The 16,727-nt window shown below is 50.4% G+C and overlaps 1 protein-coding gene across 1 annotated transcript in view; it reads right to left on the bottom strand.

The window, feature by feature from the left end:
- The window catches only part of LOC119450534 (oxysterol-binding protein-related protein 8-like), a 115,220-nt gene that overhangs the window by 91,405 nt on the left and 7,088 nt on the right, over positions 1-16,727 (bottom strand).

Genomic DNA, 16,727 nt, shown 5'->3' with positions numbered 1-16,727 from the left:
TATTACAACATTATACATAAGCTTAATCAGGGTCAGATGAAACCCCATCTTCATTTTGCCCGTCGTGGTGGTTCAGTTGCTATGGCGCTGCGTTGATGAACTCGTGGCGGCTCCCGTTTCAGCCAGACAGCAGCATCCCGGTGCTGGCGGTACTATATATGCTCTCGGCACGCCAGCGTTCTTGCATTCCGACGTGACCGGAATACAAGAACGGTCACGGTATATCCGGAGCATCGAGTGCACATTAAGAAACTCCGTGTGGTCAGCAGCAATCCGGAGCCGTCCATTAAGGCGTATATACGTCACATCAGAATCAGTCACTGTCGAGTTCACGTGAGCGACAGGCGCGTAGGAACACAATTATGTAGTGCGTTAATCATGAATGGCTCAGGACGCCCCTACCTTCCACAGTGTTGTCAACAGCTAGCGAGATGGAGTATAGAGCGCCAGCAAAGCGAGAGCCGCACGTTAGAGTTCAACAGTGATCCCTCCCCGCACGGCGACTCGGGAATACAGCGAAAAACCATGGCTCTTATCCTCTTCAGCGCAACCCGGACATGCCGCCTTCAAGAAGACAGGGGACGACTGTGAGGTGTGCAAAACACATCCCGACAGGGACATCGCTGTCACAAAAAAACTCGTCGTGCGTGCGTTGGTGTGCTGGCAGGCCTGCATAATAACGCTTAGCCGGTTATCCAGCCTTCGCGCACGACGCGACGGCTATATGACAGGCCGCCTGGCTCGCGCTCGCCCGTCAACGCGATCTGCACAAGCGCAATGCAGATGCGAGACTGCAGCGTCAAGGCGGCGCTTGCATGCGTACATACCCGCATAATAGAATGTTGCCAAACATCAGCAGACGCTTAGCAACACACTATATAGTGACTACACAGAACTGGCGCGCGCGTCTTTCTTTCATTATTTGGCACGAAGTAAGTACACGCTTAAGCAGTTGGCCTGCTCGTGCGGGCATCATCGTCGCATGCGCTGCAGGGGCACTTTCGGCGCACTACACGCAACCAACGTGCGCCACGCGGGCGAGATAAACACACGTATAACCCACCGCCCTGCTCATTCCAACTCCCCAGATTCCAATCCCAACAGAGCATTCATCACGCGATGACGAGAGGTGAGGCGAACATTAGTCAAACCATCTCGCATGAAGTATAAACGTACCGTGAACCGCAAAAGTTTACGGGACGCATGGATCTGCCAAGAAGCACAATTCTTGCGAAGCGTGGTCACACAGCCTCAAATGCCCCAGCGTGTAGTAGCCTTCACCACCTACACAGTGATTAATTAAATTAGAAGTGGCATGCTACCGTAATTCACATTTGCAGGGGAATAAACTGCATCCCGTAAACTTTTGCGGCTGACTGTACATACGCTGCCACCACCGTCACTAGCTTTTTTTTTTTTCAGTGGTTTCTATTATACATCATCGGACAGCACGAGTACATTAATTTGGTCAAGAGGTGGGCTACTACTTCAAGGTAAGTTAAAATATGCGATAGCAAATGTTAATGAACGAAAAAAAAAAAGCGAGCATTACTTGTTGCTGAGTTATGTCGCTGAGTTATGTGGCTGAGCTTAGTGCTGCTGCGTTGAAGGTGCGTCCTGACCAGCATGGACGTGCCGTAGCGTAGAGCCGAAGGCAGATTCCTGTACACGAACGCTGCCGCGTCTGTTTGAGAAAGATACGCACACAACCACGAGTCCCGTTTCGACGAACTACGCAGCGCGCACATCTGTCCGTCTGCACTGAAGCAGTCTCCGAGCTGGACGGGTCGTATAGTTGAAGTCCTGGCTTGGCGTACGTGGCAACGCCGGCGGCAACGTTGTCGGGTCGCTGAGCGGCGCACACGATCGAGTATCCCGTGATCTGTCTCTTGTCATCCGGCCTCATCCATGTCTCCGTGAGGCAAAGTATGTCGCCTCTGTTGACGTTCACACGGCGCGCCACGTCGTCCATGCATGTGTTTCGGTAGAGAACGCAGGTTGAGGCCCGCGACGACTAGGCATGCTGCCCGATCCGCTTTGCGCTTGCACTGCACCGTGCAGTGAATCGCCCGCCAGGCAGAGCCAAACCACGTGCACAGCCTCGAAGATATCCATCACTGTCGCCTGTTTCAACGGTGGCGCAATACAACGGTGGCGCAATGCAACGGTGGCGCAATGCAACGGTGGCGCAATGCAACGGTGGCGCAATGCAACGGTGGCGCAATGGCTGGCGCTCTCGGTTACAGAGCGGTAGCAGTGGCGGCGGGGCAGAGGATCGAATCCTCACGGTGACCCCTTTATTTTTGGTTAGGAGCCGATGACGTAATTTGTACGCCGTTTTTCTGCCACGGGTTTCTAATGACATCGGGGTCGCACAATGAGCCGAGTATGCCCTTGCATCAAAACGATAAAGGCGCCCGAAATTGGCGACATATTTCATCCAAATGCACGCTCAAACCTACCCGTCTGAGTTTAAATACACTGTAGTTACTTCTCTCATATAGGGATAGAAATAACTACAGTCCCTAATAGATCACACTATCATGTATTTCCACACACGGTTCGGGAAGTGGGTGAATTTATCAGAATTAAACAACGAGTAAAAATGCATGGGCAGAACCCCCACCGACTACAACGACAACGCCGGCAAAAGGCGGTATTAGCAACGAGACTCGATCGTTGTCTTTCTCGTTTTCAATGACAGTTTCAAAATACCGTATTTCTTCGTTATGAGACCCCAAATGCCTATAAAAAAGAAACCTCACAGGTACAGTAGCACATGCCCCCAACCCCTCCCCAGCTCACACACCCCTCCTAGCCCCCTCCCGTCAAAAAAATAAATAAAAATAAACGCGATAAGCGAGTGGATAATTGCACAAACGACTCCCGGAAAAAGCAACAAGCAGAAAGTCGACTATGACAAGAGGCAGAAACAAGTAACAGCCCGCGCTGCTCCAGCCGAAAGGAGCAATTCCGGTCAACAAAGAGGACTTACGGTGAACGCCGGATCATATATAATACGACGAGCAGCTGGGACGGATCGGTTGACCGCAATGTATATACAGCAGGTGGTCCCGCATACACGGACCTCGTGGGCGCCCGTTACACTTCCTACATCGCGTACGTTTGCGAAAAGGAAAACATGAGAGGGGTGAGGTGGGTAGATTCAAACGAAAGCGTCGGCGGCGCACGCGATATAGAGTGAGTTTAGAAAAAAAATATAAGGAGCGGTTTCCGAAGCGTGGCGACGGCATACAGGAGGAAAAACACGTGCGCGTACTCTCGATCTTCGGCACGCGCCCAGCCTCCTCCTCCTCGTCGTCGTGACGCAAACGCCACCGCGCCGCGAAAGGGTTCCCCGCAGTTCGACTTCCAAGGAGCCTGCCAAATTGCCCGGATCGAGAGGAAGGGCGGCACGCCGCCAGTTTTCGAGCTTGGCTGATAAGGCAGCCTGCTGTAACACTCGGGGGCACTTATTCGATACCTCCGCCTCAATAATTCCGTGCAGAGAGAACGATTAGGCAAGCAAACCCGCGACTGGTGTGCGCAGACCTCACATAATGTGCGCGACTATATCACCTGTTGTTGGCGTGTACTGTACACTGGCGCTGCGTATAGTCACTAAGCAATGCCTATCCTCATTATAAGGCGGTGCGCGCTCATTTTGCGCGCCAAGTTAGTACATTAACAGCAAAAGCACAGTCGGGAATGACGATATTTCATGCGTATCGCATACGTCTTTATAAACACTTGTGATTGGACCTGAGCGCCATGTCTGAATAATATGCGCAAAGTGTTTTAGTAAAACGAGTTGCAAGGTAGACGGATGGTTGCGGTGTTATAGCGTGTCGTCACAGGCGGGTCACGAATTCCGTTGTTTTTCGCCATATATATATGTGTGTGTAATCATGTGTAAATTTATTAACACCTTAGAAGGTTGAATACTGACATACAGTACAGCTGGCAAATTTTCAATTACTTGAGCAAACCTATGTGGTAACCTCATATACGCGCAAGAGGACACCACAGCACCGGACCGATGAGTTGGTAACGAAACAGCAAGGAATAAATGAAGATTCCGAAAGTCAGTCACGTGTCAGATGACACCGTGTCACCTATCGAGTGTGTGTTCTGAAGGTAAACCTCCCTCTTGCGTTTCTTGCGTGTTATAAATTTAATAAGTCCGGTGTATATCCGTCGCCATTTCTTCTTCTTGCGTGCGTCCATTTGAATTTTTCCAACTTGCACTTTCACTTCAGGTCGTCACGAGTCGGCTCCGGAAGCAGCTCACTCGGTGTTTTAACACGCCGTGATCTACGATGCCAGCTCGATATAACTGCAGCTCAGCACACACGGCAGCTGCCCCAGGCGAGTGCGCCCTTGACAACTAGTGGCTATTCATCACGCTACGATAAATCATTCCCGCGTCACACCGCGTGTGCAGCAGCACTGAGTGTGTGACCGTGCTCACGTCCTTTGTTTACATATTCGAGCGCGGGTGCATGGCTCCGAGAATCGTTTAAACTAATTGCAGGGGTGTTATGCTCGTCCCGTGCAATCTGCGCACGTTCTTTTGCTGGGTCAAGGCAGTTTGTCAAGGTTGGCTCAGGACACGCCACCCACAGGAAGGACGCGTAAGCGATGACAGCTGTTTCAGCGACGAAGAGATGAAAACTACGCATGCAGGTTTCAAAAAAAGAAAATCACCGCCCCTTCCACTCAGTGAAGATGGCCGAACAGCAAAGCTGTGTTAGCCGGTCTGCCCCGTCAGGCCGCCTGCAATGGGAGCGAGCATCCGAACCGTAGATGCAATCGGGGACGCTTGGGTGGCCCGAACGGCGCTATACTTGCGGGGGATGGGACGCGTCGGCGTCCACGGGCAACGGCGTTCCTAGCGCGTTTCTCATGCTTTTTCTACGACGTTCCCAGACAAGAGTCCTTGACCAAAGCTCCGTTTATACAACCAACGCTAACGCGAACTCCTCTCACTCCCCCCCCCCTCCTCCGTTGACCTAATGGAGATGAAATCGTGGCCGCGCGCCGCCGAACGCTGTAGGTGCGAGTGAAAGGGCGCGAGGGACGCGCTCTTTCACGGGGAGTGAACGCACGGCGGAGAACAAACGCGCGTTCTGCGCCGTGCTTCCTTAAGGGCTGCAGAAGTAGGCGTCTCTTTCCTCCTTTACAATCACCATATATGTAGAGCAAACGCGCCTTCTTCCGATGCGCGAGAGGCCGTGGGGGAGGGGGGGAAGGGGGAGGGAAGGGAGGCGACGTTTAGCTGCGGCACCGAGTGCCTATTTATATCAGAGGCTCCGGCAACAGTCACCAACGCCGCACGCATTTTGAGCGAACGCGGGCAAAATGCCGACGGCGTCGACAACAGTTCGGCGCGTTGCCGGTGCTGCTGCATGTCCAAGTTTATACAGCTGATAAAGCTAATATCATTACTCCGTATATCTCTCTACAAATTTGCTATCGCAATTGATGCTTCACCTTTCAGGTGAAACTGCGACAATTTTCCTACACCGCCATTGGTTGGCGCGCCTCACGCTCTCCCCTCCAACGCGAGTATTGGACGGCGCGACTCACGTCAACCCCCTCCCCGTTATCCTTTTCATCTGCACCCTCTCACAGCATTCTCAAAGGGGAAAGGGGTCACTTAACCCCTCTGCCCTTGTTGAGCTCTGTCCCTCTCCTCTCCCGCTAGGTCACGTGGCCCCGTTTTAGCAAAGTCCGACAACAGCACAGGATCCGCATCACAGCTTCGCTATAAAAAAGACACGACGTCTCCAATAATGGACGCGAGAAGCGATGACAAAACAAGCGAGAATTGCAGTCGCTCCGAACCCCTCCCTCCTGCCGTAATGGAAAATATATATCGTGAAGTGGACGAAGACATGTGAGATCCTGCTGAATTATGGTCCCATGTGGTTTAACGTCATAAAGTAACACTGGGGTTATGAGGCACGTCGTAGTGGAGGTCTCGGGATTCATTTTGACAACCTGGGGGAGATTCTTTAACGTGCACCTAAATCGAAGCACAAGAGCGTTTTTGCATTTAGCCTCCATATAGAAATGCGGTCGCTGCGGCCGAGAAGCGAGACCAGGACCTCACGCTCAGAAGCAGAACGCCAAAGCAACAGCGCCACCGCGGCTGGTATGTGAGACGCTGCAGCGATCTCTCGACTTGAAAGTGAGAGCGTGAAGACTGTATTCCTTTTTTTTTTTTTTCAATGGGTCATGTGAGGAAACTGCCAAAACGTTCGCACACTGTTCCTCATATCCAAAAATTCGGCTTAACCGGCTTCGGCTCGCCAACATTCTTCCTCGTTTTTTTTTTATATATATCAAACGCCTAAATTATACCACGCGTCAGCTCGTTTTTTTTTTTTTTTTTCTCGTTATAAGACTGCCGCGAGGTCCGGAGCGGGATTACGGCCACACTTCTTGGCATCTTTTCAGCGCCACATGTCCGAATTCGGAGCACGAGATAACGGCCATTCTTTCAACCCTCTTTAAAATAACGGGGCACATCACGCATAAATCTTGCACAGTCGGCGCGAGAGTGCACGCAACTATACACACCGAACCTGAGAGCACGCGTGCGCCATCCTTTTCGGAGTCGCCGCTGCATAAATGAAACATGCGCGCAAGCATGCATATATATGCGGCACGCAATGCGACTTCCGCCTAACAGTATAAACACCGCTCGTCTGTTTGTGTGTGTACAAGTAAGTATACGCCTGACACGGAGGCACAGTCGCCGGCACACACGAACGCCGCGCGTCGCCGGGCTTGCATATAAACGCGTGCCGCGAGCCGGCGAGCTTAGAAGAAAAAGGCTCGGTTTTCCTTTCGCATGGCGCGCACCAAGGACGAACGGTCGATCCTCCGAACTAAAGCTTTACTCCGAACCAGCCCGCGACCGACAACCATCAAAAGCCCACCGCGGCAGAAGACACAGCCTTGGGCAACCGATTCGAAACTCCCAGTCTCACACAAAAAGAAAGAAAGAAAGAAAGAAAGAAAGAAAGAAAGAAAGAAAGAAAGAAAGAAAGAAAGAAAGAAAGAAAGAAAGAAAGAAAGAAAGATTGCAGTGATGTGAAACCTATACCACGGCATGTGGTGATGAGGAGGTCATCTCGTAGCGCGGAAGAAAGTAGCGCTTTGTTTCGGCGGGCGTTTACGGACGGCCTCGAGGCAGCGCGCTCGTTTGCCGCCTTCAAAGAGTGTTATAGAGCAGTAGCTGTCTTCTAACCGATCATTAAACACAACCTATTCAGACTACTGACATCCCCCCCCCCCCGAGCCTGTTTCCACTTAATGGCAGTTGACTTGCGGAGTGTTAGTTTCCCTTTTCGGATATGGCGCCAGAATCGCAGCGCCAAGTCAATGTGACTTGACAGATTTCAAGATTTTTAACGCGACAGCGCAGAACATCCGGCGTCGGCGTGGATGTCGGCGTCCGTGGCGGAGAAAAACATCCGCAACCACCCCGACCGCGCAGGCCCTCCGCGTGGCGCAAGGTGTTAGTGCAGGAGAAAATCATTCCGAACCACCCCGACCACGCAGGCCCTTCATCGTGGTGCAGGGTGTTAGTGAACAAAAATTGAATTTCTCAGTGAAATACGCCAGAAAAGGGGTAAAGTACAACTTAAGCATAACCTACAGACATGGTGACGTCAGACTGTTATTTGAATATGCGAGAAAACATAATTCTGTTAAAAAGGAAACTGAAACACAAACCTCTTTTGCCAGCATTTCTACCACAACAACACCGGCTCACTCGGATAGCCTACTTGCGAAAATCTTATCCAGATGGCACTGTCATCCTCGGCAGGTTAGGGAGCCTACATGCTAGGCTCTCCACGGCAGGTCAAATTGGGACTTGGCCTGCCAAATGCGTTTTGGACACGCGCGCGCGTCGGGGCACTAGCAAACAATAAGATAATGACAAAAGCCCTAGGGCCTTCACATTTTAATATAAGACCACTTATATTGCCCCTGGAAAAACGTCTTCCCAGGAATGCATTTGTTTAAAAGTGAAGCCGACTTTAAGGGGATCGGTGTAAGCTTGGTCTTTATAAGCTGACTTTCCCACGTTCTGTGTTGCAGTGAATGAAGCCTACTTGCCGGATGCGAACGGGTCCCGATAACGCTATCGCGTTCTACTCTTTAAGGCGAAGCTTAAGCGTCCTCCAATTTTTTTTTCGTACTTGGGCCATTCATGTGCAAAAATAATGTTATCAGCTAAAACTTAAATTTTATCTTTCGTTCCTCTTCAAGACAATGTAATCATATCGATAGGCAATTACATGACTCTCCTCCCCCCTCTTACCCTCGCGGACGTTGCGCAATTTCATGACGTCGCGAGGTGCAGTACCAAGAATGCATGGTGGCGTCGCCGCCTGTGTTTTGTTCTCAGTTGCACCTTTTGCGACTTACCGCGCCTCTATTCCCGGTACGACTGACCTTTATGGTGTTAAGTTTGTTTTTGTTTACGTATCCACTTTAACTACTATTACTCTTCGATGTCCCATCAATATCCGGTAGCAACGCAGCAAGCCGACTTGGCGCTGTCGTCTGTTCCTTCACTAAAGAGCAGACGACGGCTACGGCGGAGGAACACAGCAGTGCGTCGGTGCAACCTTCCACGCAACGTTGCACCACGCTTTCATCGCGTGTGCAGGAGGGGGGCATGCACCGGCGGCGCGTATCCGCGCAAGCAGCGGGCCGTTGCAGGAGGACGCAAATTAACGGGCCCCACGATTGGGGTCCAAAGTGCGCACGGTCCCCTGAACACACCGTGCAACACGCGCGATTAGGCACGGGGGAAACATAATTAAAACGCGCGCTGCGAGGCTACCGCGGACACCGCCCCACATGTACACCTGGCTACGTCGCATCGCGCACAGAAACAAGTAGAAGTTCAAGGCTCGTTCAAGACTCGCTGGAAAGCGGATGCGTGGGATGACGGTTGCCATAGACCTATATGACGACGTCCCCTTGGTGCGCACCTGTTGGTGGTAGGCGGGAAATCGAGGCCTCCGCCGTCGCATTTGTTACGTCGCGACTCGAAAGGAAACACCGTATAGTCGGGTGAAACTTTATAAGACAGCAGCATTTGCCCCCTCAAAGGCGGATGCACACGAGCTTCCACCAATGGGCGAGCACGCTAGACTGACGTCATGAGCCGGACGGCCAGTGACCTGGCCGACGGAGAACGTGGCAGCCCGCGCTTCGGACTGGGCCCAGTTGCGGCTGCCGTGCTTCGGTCATTTGGGCAGGGCCTCTCCCGCCTGCTTGAGATGTACGCGAGATATATAGCTAGATGCAAGCTGGTTTTTCGAGAACGAACGATGACACGGAGACATACACGAATACATTGTGTGCGACGTACTGTCTGTGTCGTCGTCCGTTCGTATACCTTATTGCCTCGAAAAACACTTGTTTGTGAAAAGCAAGACAGAGTAAGAAGAGAGGGGAAATTAACGGAACAGCCGGTCGAACGGGAGAATGAAAAGGAGTGGACAGGTATTTATATTGCTTATAAGCAGTCCTCAAGGCTGAAACAACTCTCACCATGCAGGCCCGTATATAGAACTCGAGATGCGTACCGCATATGGCGCCATCTAAAGAAAGTAATACTAATTATCGATCTTGTACACCAACACAAAAGTCCGCCTCCATTCCACCCTGTGAAAGTGGGCGCGGACGTTACACAAGCACCACCACCACAAGCGAGCGCCCGCACATGTGCGGAATTACATCCTCATTCTTCTATAGGCCGTCCGCCAAGCGCAAGTGTCTTAATGAATTAATGTTTAAAAGTAAATTGTGTCAGAAAATGCGTAAAGTACGACTTACACACAACTATACATACAGACATGACAGCATCGGATCGTAATTCGAACATACGAGAAACCACAACTCTGTTACGCGGCAACTCAAAGCCTGTTTCCAGCTGCCTGTTTATTGGGTGAGCACGCCACGAAAAATGCCGACCAACTAGAGGCTAGCAGCTTCGCTGTAATATGTGCGAAGTATTTCGTCATGCGAGTATACTTTTAGCGATATTCTTGAAGCGTATACGAACCTATCAGTGTGCGCGACAAGATGTCGACTCGGGACACCAAATGAACGCCACGCTAAGCCCACCGTGAGGTGTCTTTTCAAACTATAGATGATGACGGTTTGTCGACATGCTGAGTGTTCTCAATCCTGCAGGAACTAATGCAGAAAGCAGGGCTATTCGGTTAGAATACATATTTATACGGCGCTGCAAGAAAAAAAAAAAGCACGCAACACGAAGTTCATGTTGAATGGCTCCAACGCGGTTTCCGTTTTTTCAACGCTCGAAACGTGCCAAACTTTTCAATCCGGCATACAATGCGCGTACGCAAAAGTCTGAGCTCGCGAACACGCGGTATAGATCACATTTCCAAGACCCTTCCATAAAGCAAGTCCGCACTTCCGAAGAACGGACAAGCCATGATGCACGATCGCTGCACCATATTCTTGGCAAAGGGGCCGACGAAGGCGCGCATGCGCTCCACTCACCATAGACGTAGCAGTACGTTCCTTCGGGAATAGTTCGCAGGCCTGGAGGTTGCAGCCAAGGAACACGCCAACAGAGCGGTTCGCGTCCACAGGATCGCCGGTCGCCACTTCGTAACTTCGCGCGCGCCGCCGCTACAGCCTCCGGTCAGAATCGTTCCCGCGGACGTCGACTTCGCGTTCGTTCGCGCCGGCGGTCTCGGCATAAGCCGCGTCTGCCGCCTCTTCTTCCAGCGCTCGAAGGCGCTGCGAAGGCCCATGGTGTCGCGAACACAGTAGAGTAGCACAACGCGACCAGCGCTACCCGTATGTTACATGCGTACAGAGAAAGCGCTATATATAGTGATGCAGCGCGCGTTTCAAAACACAGCAGGAGCACAAGACGAGGAGCAGAAGTCGAGATGTCGCTCTCTCCCGCCACCCGAGGTTAATTTGCAGATTTTCGGAGACGCGTACATATATGCCGACCAAGTTTGGAGCTGGAACGCGCGCGCGCACGTGCACACACGTAATTCACGTACGCCGAAATTCTCCACCAACGCGGACGCGTAACCAGCTTATTCTGTTTTCAACGGCCAGGTATATTACGTCAGTCACACGCCGCTCGAAAACAAAGGGAGACGACCACGTGGCTCCCGTAATACGGCGACAGCGAGCGCGCGAGGTGCTCCGGAAACCGTCGGCTTTCCGGACTTCCCGGTTCACGAAGGGCTTGAGCTCAACGCGCGACAGCGGTTTATCTCTCCGGGGGAGAAATGGAAAAAAAAAAAAAAAAAAAAAAAAAGAAAAGAAAAGAAAAAAGAAAGAAAGCAAAGAAGGGGCTCAACACTCGGTCATTGTGGTGCTTCACGCAGACATCGGCCGCCCACTTCGCCCCCCCCCCCCCCCTTTTTTTTTCGTTTTTTACACCGACAAAAGCGCGCTGTTACGTATTTCGCGCTGCAGGACGTCGCCATCAGGCTTAGGCGGCTCGGTGGAGGTGCCCTTTTGCATCAGCCCACCCGCTCAGACCCTTGCCAGACCGGATGCATTGTCCGGCGCGCATAGCACGTGATCACGCACGAATGACGTTCTTTTCGCAAAATCACGCGGTGTCGATGCTTGAAACGTCGCGTTCGACCCCCATGGGCGTGAGGAGACATGTTCCGCACGAGAAGCAAAAGCAAGCTTGACCAACTTTTTTGTGGTAAGATCAGTTACACTGATGAAACGTTTCGGGAGGTGCATATATGCAAATCAGGAACCCTGATGGCTTGACAGTGGCATTAAGCACGCATGACCCTATCTGTTTATACTTTTTACCGCGCGTGCGCTCGTGTATGATGCGAGAGTGTGTGCGTTTTGCATGAATGAGTCACTCCATGCATCACCCTTGTCATCTGAAATTGCACGACGGCCAGGCAAACATCTTGCATCCATTAAAGGGGCACTAGAAAGAAACATTAATCCAATTTAGACTGATAAATTATCATTTCAGAACGCGATTTCCGGCCAAAGTTCCATCTTCTGAACTTCGCACCGAAACCATAGTTTCGCTAGTACCTAAGTGTGCACGTCACGGATTTCAAAGTATTCTCGTATTTGGGCCGCCTGTGGCTCAGTGAGAGTTCTCGAAACTGGCTAAGTTCAGTCTCTGGCTCTATTTAGACAACAACAGCGTCCAGCTTTACCTATATAAAAATTGTGCACATTCATCCCACACACGACGGAATCGGAGAAGCGAAGCTTTCGTGAAGCGGTCAAAGAAATGTCACGCAACTGATAATATTCCGCACTGCGTTTTGCACCATAGCGATTACCGGCCTACCAGTGAAGCTGGCAAGACGCGGAGACCGATCTCCCACCACGTGACTGTGCACTAAACTGTCTCCGGGATTGGCCCTCTTTGCTATGACACTGTATAACCAGGGTCGGCGCGCCGACTACAGAAGCGGGCCGATCCCGTAGATAGTGCAATCATAAAAAAAAAAAATGAACTTTACTCGGCGGAAGACAGACCAAGCAGGTGCCCCAAACCTTACAGAAAGTAGGTATATAAAGGCTTGCTTTATGAAAGGAATTGTGCTCTTGATGATGTGCGAGGGGAAGTCAAAAAGTAAAGGGACTTTTGAGAAAAGGTACATTTATTTCTAATCATAGAAAACTGAAACACGCGTTATTTTTCTACATAACCTCCCTGCACTTCAACGCACTTTGCCCAACCCCGTTCCACATTTTTTTTTTTTTTTCATTCCGTCGGAAAAAAAGCTTTTTAGTTGCACCTGAAACCAATTTTACACCGCATCAATGACTTCTGCGTCGGTTGCAAATATTCTTCCCCTGAGCACTTCCTTCAATGGTCCAAACATATGAAAATCGCTTGCAGCCAGATCTGGACTGTGTGGCGGGTGTTAGCAACTCTAATCTCAACTCCTTTGTTGTTTCGGCCGTCCGTTTGGCAGAATGTGGCCGAGCGTTATCTTGCTGCAGGATGACACCTTTTCGCAGTTTTCCACAACGTTTGGATCTGATTGCAGGTTTCAGTTCAGTTCGCAACACATCACGATAGTTCTCACTGTTCACAGCTTCGCCTTTTAGGGTGAAATGGCAAGTCAAAACTGAAACCTGCAATTCTCAAAAGTCCCCTTACTTTTTTACTTCCCCTCGCATATTTGCTGCAACGAGGATATTTAGGTGTCATCTGTTTTATCACTGCGTAATTCCGTAGAGCACAAGGCCCGCAGCCAGGACACCTGTAAGGGTAGTGAAGATTGCTGTCCTGCGTTCGATCTATTTTGCAAGGCAGCAACAGCAGAACCCAGCAGCCACGGTCAGGAAAGTCCGGGATAGTTAGCAAAGAAAGTTTCGGTTTAAAATTAACTAGGCGCCGGCAAACGCCGTCAAAATCCGTGACGTCATGACAAGCTGGTGCGGGAACTTCAAGTCGGCATCCCCACCCGCCTTTAGCAGCTTACTGGGCCTCTTCCCACGGTACAAGTTGCTTTCAGGGTGTTGTAGAAGGACCAGCTTACTAATATATATAGTTTCACTCATTTTTTCTCTCTGTGTTGTGTCGCCTTATCGCCAAAAAGAAAGAAAGAGGCCCAAAAAATCGGAAAACTCGTATTGCGTACTCTTAACGACGCGAGACAATTCATGCACCAAGCGCGAGGGGTCATCATGACGTCATTGAAGTGCTGCCTGCACATAACTTCAGAGCTCTATCAACGAACTAAAGTTGGCGACGTATGACAAGTATACGCTTAGTCGGTGTTATTGCATGAGACGCAGGTCGCGCGAAGTCCTCTTTCTGCTAGACGAAACCACTGATGCGCTTAAGCGGCTGTTATACTCGTATGACGGATGATTAGCATCCCCTCTGTATACTAAACGAAGGACCCGGCAGATATGCAGCATGGGTGGCATGTCCGCAAGGAAAGGGTGCACTGCGCAGGTCAAGGACACACATATAGCTAAACCTCTGGAGAGAAAAAAAAAAAAAGCGGCCTAAAAGCGTACAGCCGAACCGACGCCATCTTTCTCAAGGCATGAACAAAACAGCGTGCGGCGAAAAAAATACGCAGCGCTTTCTTTTCGCTCCCTGCAGGTTCTAGTCAAAAATGTGACCTCGGTGAATTTTTCCACGAATTTCACAAATTTTGCCCGACGTGTATCACACTCAAACCAGTGCCGCCCATTTCTCTCTCTCTCTCTTTTTTTTCGTTTGTAAATTGGCGATTCAACAACATACGTACAATCTCTGTCGCACACAATGCAGCATCATCACGCGCATGCATCGTTACACAAATGATATAGCACGAAACTATCGCGCGAACGTTTTCTTGCAAATGAAAAAACGTTCGCAAGGAAACGTTTATCTCCTTCGAAATGTTCCGTTTTCTTTAGACTCCCATTTTATTTCCACTTCTAGAACGACGTCCGACATTGCGTGTGGAGCAGTGCACGTGAGGCTGGCTTCTCCCGACAATGAGTCTTACTGCGGAGAAGCCAGCTTTAGCGACAACACAAAAGCATTTTGTAAACAAGCTACGCACGCACGCACGCAGATACAGTTATTGGGAGTGTTGCCGAGGCGGCATGCCCAAAATTAAAGCATTATTCTGCCTCTGGCACAAGGCTCGAGTTTTTCTTTTCGCTTATGAAACAATATAATACCGAGTTAGTCAAACTGGCAGATTTCACTCTCGAATACCAAATGGGCGGCTTTCATCAGAAGCTTATAGGCTTACCGAGTCAAGCGACATAAACGTGAAAATCCAGTGCCGACGGAATCTGTATTCCCGAAGCAGCACCTGGTGATCCGTGACGTCAGGAACTAAGCAACATTCCAGTCTATAGGTTGGGTAAGTTGATCACAATATCGCTACCGCGTATAAGCCAAAACTCTGCGAATTTTAGAACTTTCGTACACCGTTGCTAAGCGATTCGGCGAAGTTTCACATAGACCTGTGACATGACACGAATGAAGGGGCGCTGTGGGTTCTTCAGCGATGTGTACGAACGGAAGTACGGCATTTATTTTATCCGCTAATTAGCAATTTTCCACAAAACAAACGAAGAGTGCCATTCTGAAAGAGTCCACAGATTTCGCAACCTTAGAGCCTTTCCAATCTTGGACAACAATACTACACTCCGTCTCAACAACTCTGCGCAGTGCAGCCGAAGTTACGGGTTGCGTCAGCCAACCAGAACAGAGAACCAGAAGATCTCCACTATCCGTCTCCAATAGCCCTCAGCGCATGCGCTGACTGAATGGAAGCTTCACGGAAAGATCAGTGGCGTACAATGGGCGAGTCCTACTTCCCAGAACACGCAGCCAGATTTCGTTAGAACGTATTATTGGGCGTGTTGGTTTTTCGTGGCTTGCAAACGAAGAATCTTCTTGACGTATCCTTGCTTGTCCTTCGTGTTCTCTGGCGCCGATCGCAAGAGGCTCGTGTCACTGATTGGCTAACACGAGCACTGCCCTTCGCTGCAGTGCACAAAGTTGGCGAGGCGTAGTATATATGCGACCTTCGTGGCCATGTGCCGCGACCGACGAAAGTTCTTCTTTCTTCTTTTTTTTTCCCCCGAACGCCACGCGAGCGTTGTAAAAATAAACAACGGAATGCGAGAGCCCACGCAGCCCGTAATCGAGACGTGGACTCTACACCGGAGGTTGCGACACAAGCGCCGCGGAAACCGAGCTTCTCCGCAACATGTAGCCACGATAAAAAAGAAAAAAAACAAAAAAATGTCGCCATGGGGACGGATGTAGCCGCGCAGTGCCGGAAGCATCAGACTCACTACAGTGTAACGAGATGCGACGCAGCCAGCGCGGGGAGCAATAAAGAGCGGACTGTCGCGGGAATTTCCCTTCGCGCATGCGCCGTTCGCTGCGGGCCGGGCCTCCGCGGGAGAAGAAGGCACCTTGAAGTGGGGCGGCTACGTGACTCAATTCAGAAATTGGCGCCCAAGCACGCACGACGACGACATACAGGGAGAAGAACGAAGGGCGTATATAGAGTATGTTACTTATTGTCGTGCATACAACAGACGATCTCGCTCGCGCGGCCGCTCTCGAGAAGCTATCGACCAATCACGCTTAGTGTCCCTCCGCAGGGTACCCGCCCTGCTGGTGACGCAAGAAACAGCACCGTTCGGTGTACGCGACCCTGGCGTGACGATGCGGCCTGCGCGCGGGTCAGGACAAACCTTTTTGGTGAACGGTAATTAACGATGACAACGATAAAGTCTTAATTCCAGACATGCATTTACTTAATACACATGACTGAGAAGAAGCTGCAAAAGCAAATAAAAAAAAAAAACGCCGCTGAGTAACGGCTTTGCCTCGAATATACATCGGTACGGCGGTACGCGCAAAACAGTCAGTATGGACCCGCAAAAAACATCATCTGACGTAACTATTCTTAGAAGAGATGCAGGGTAAAGCAAGGACAGAAAATAACATAAATGCAATAATATCAGACGACACGTTTTCAATACAAAAAAAAAAAGTATAGCAGAGCAACGCACAAAAAAAAGGGGGAGAAATTAATGAAACAGGTTTACAAGCGAATTGAGAAAGTTCTCAGATCGAGGTAAACCAAACTTGTTTATTAACGAGGGCAATGTATACTTACTTTAGAGTTTGTAAACCACAAATTGTTCGTGAGCACGACACTGACCGC

This window comes from Dermacentor silvarum, chromosome 4 (assembly GCF_013339745.2).
Source record: "Dermacentor silvarum isolate Dsil-2018 chromosome 4, BIME_Dsil_1.4, whole genome shotgun sequence".
In the NCBI taxonomy this organism is placed as follows: Eukaryota; Metazoa; Arthropoda; class Arachnida; order Ixodida; family Ixodidae; genus Dermacentor; species Dermacentor silvarum.
Note: the sequence above shows the minus strand (reverse complement) of the source record. Positions and strands in the feature narration are given on the sequence as shown.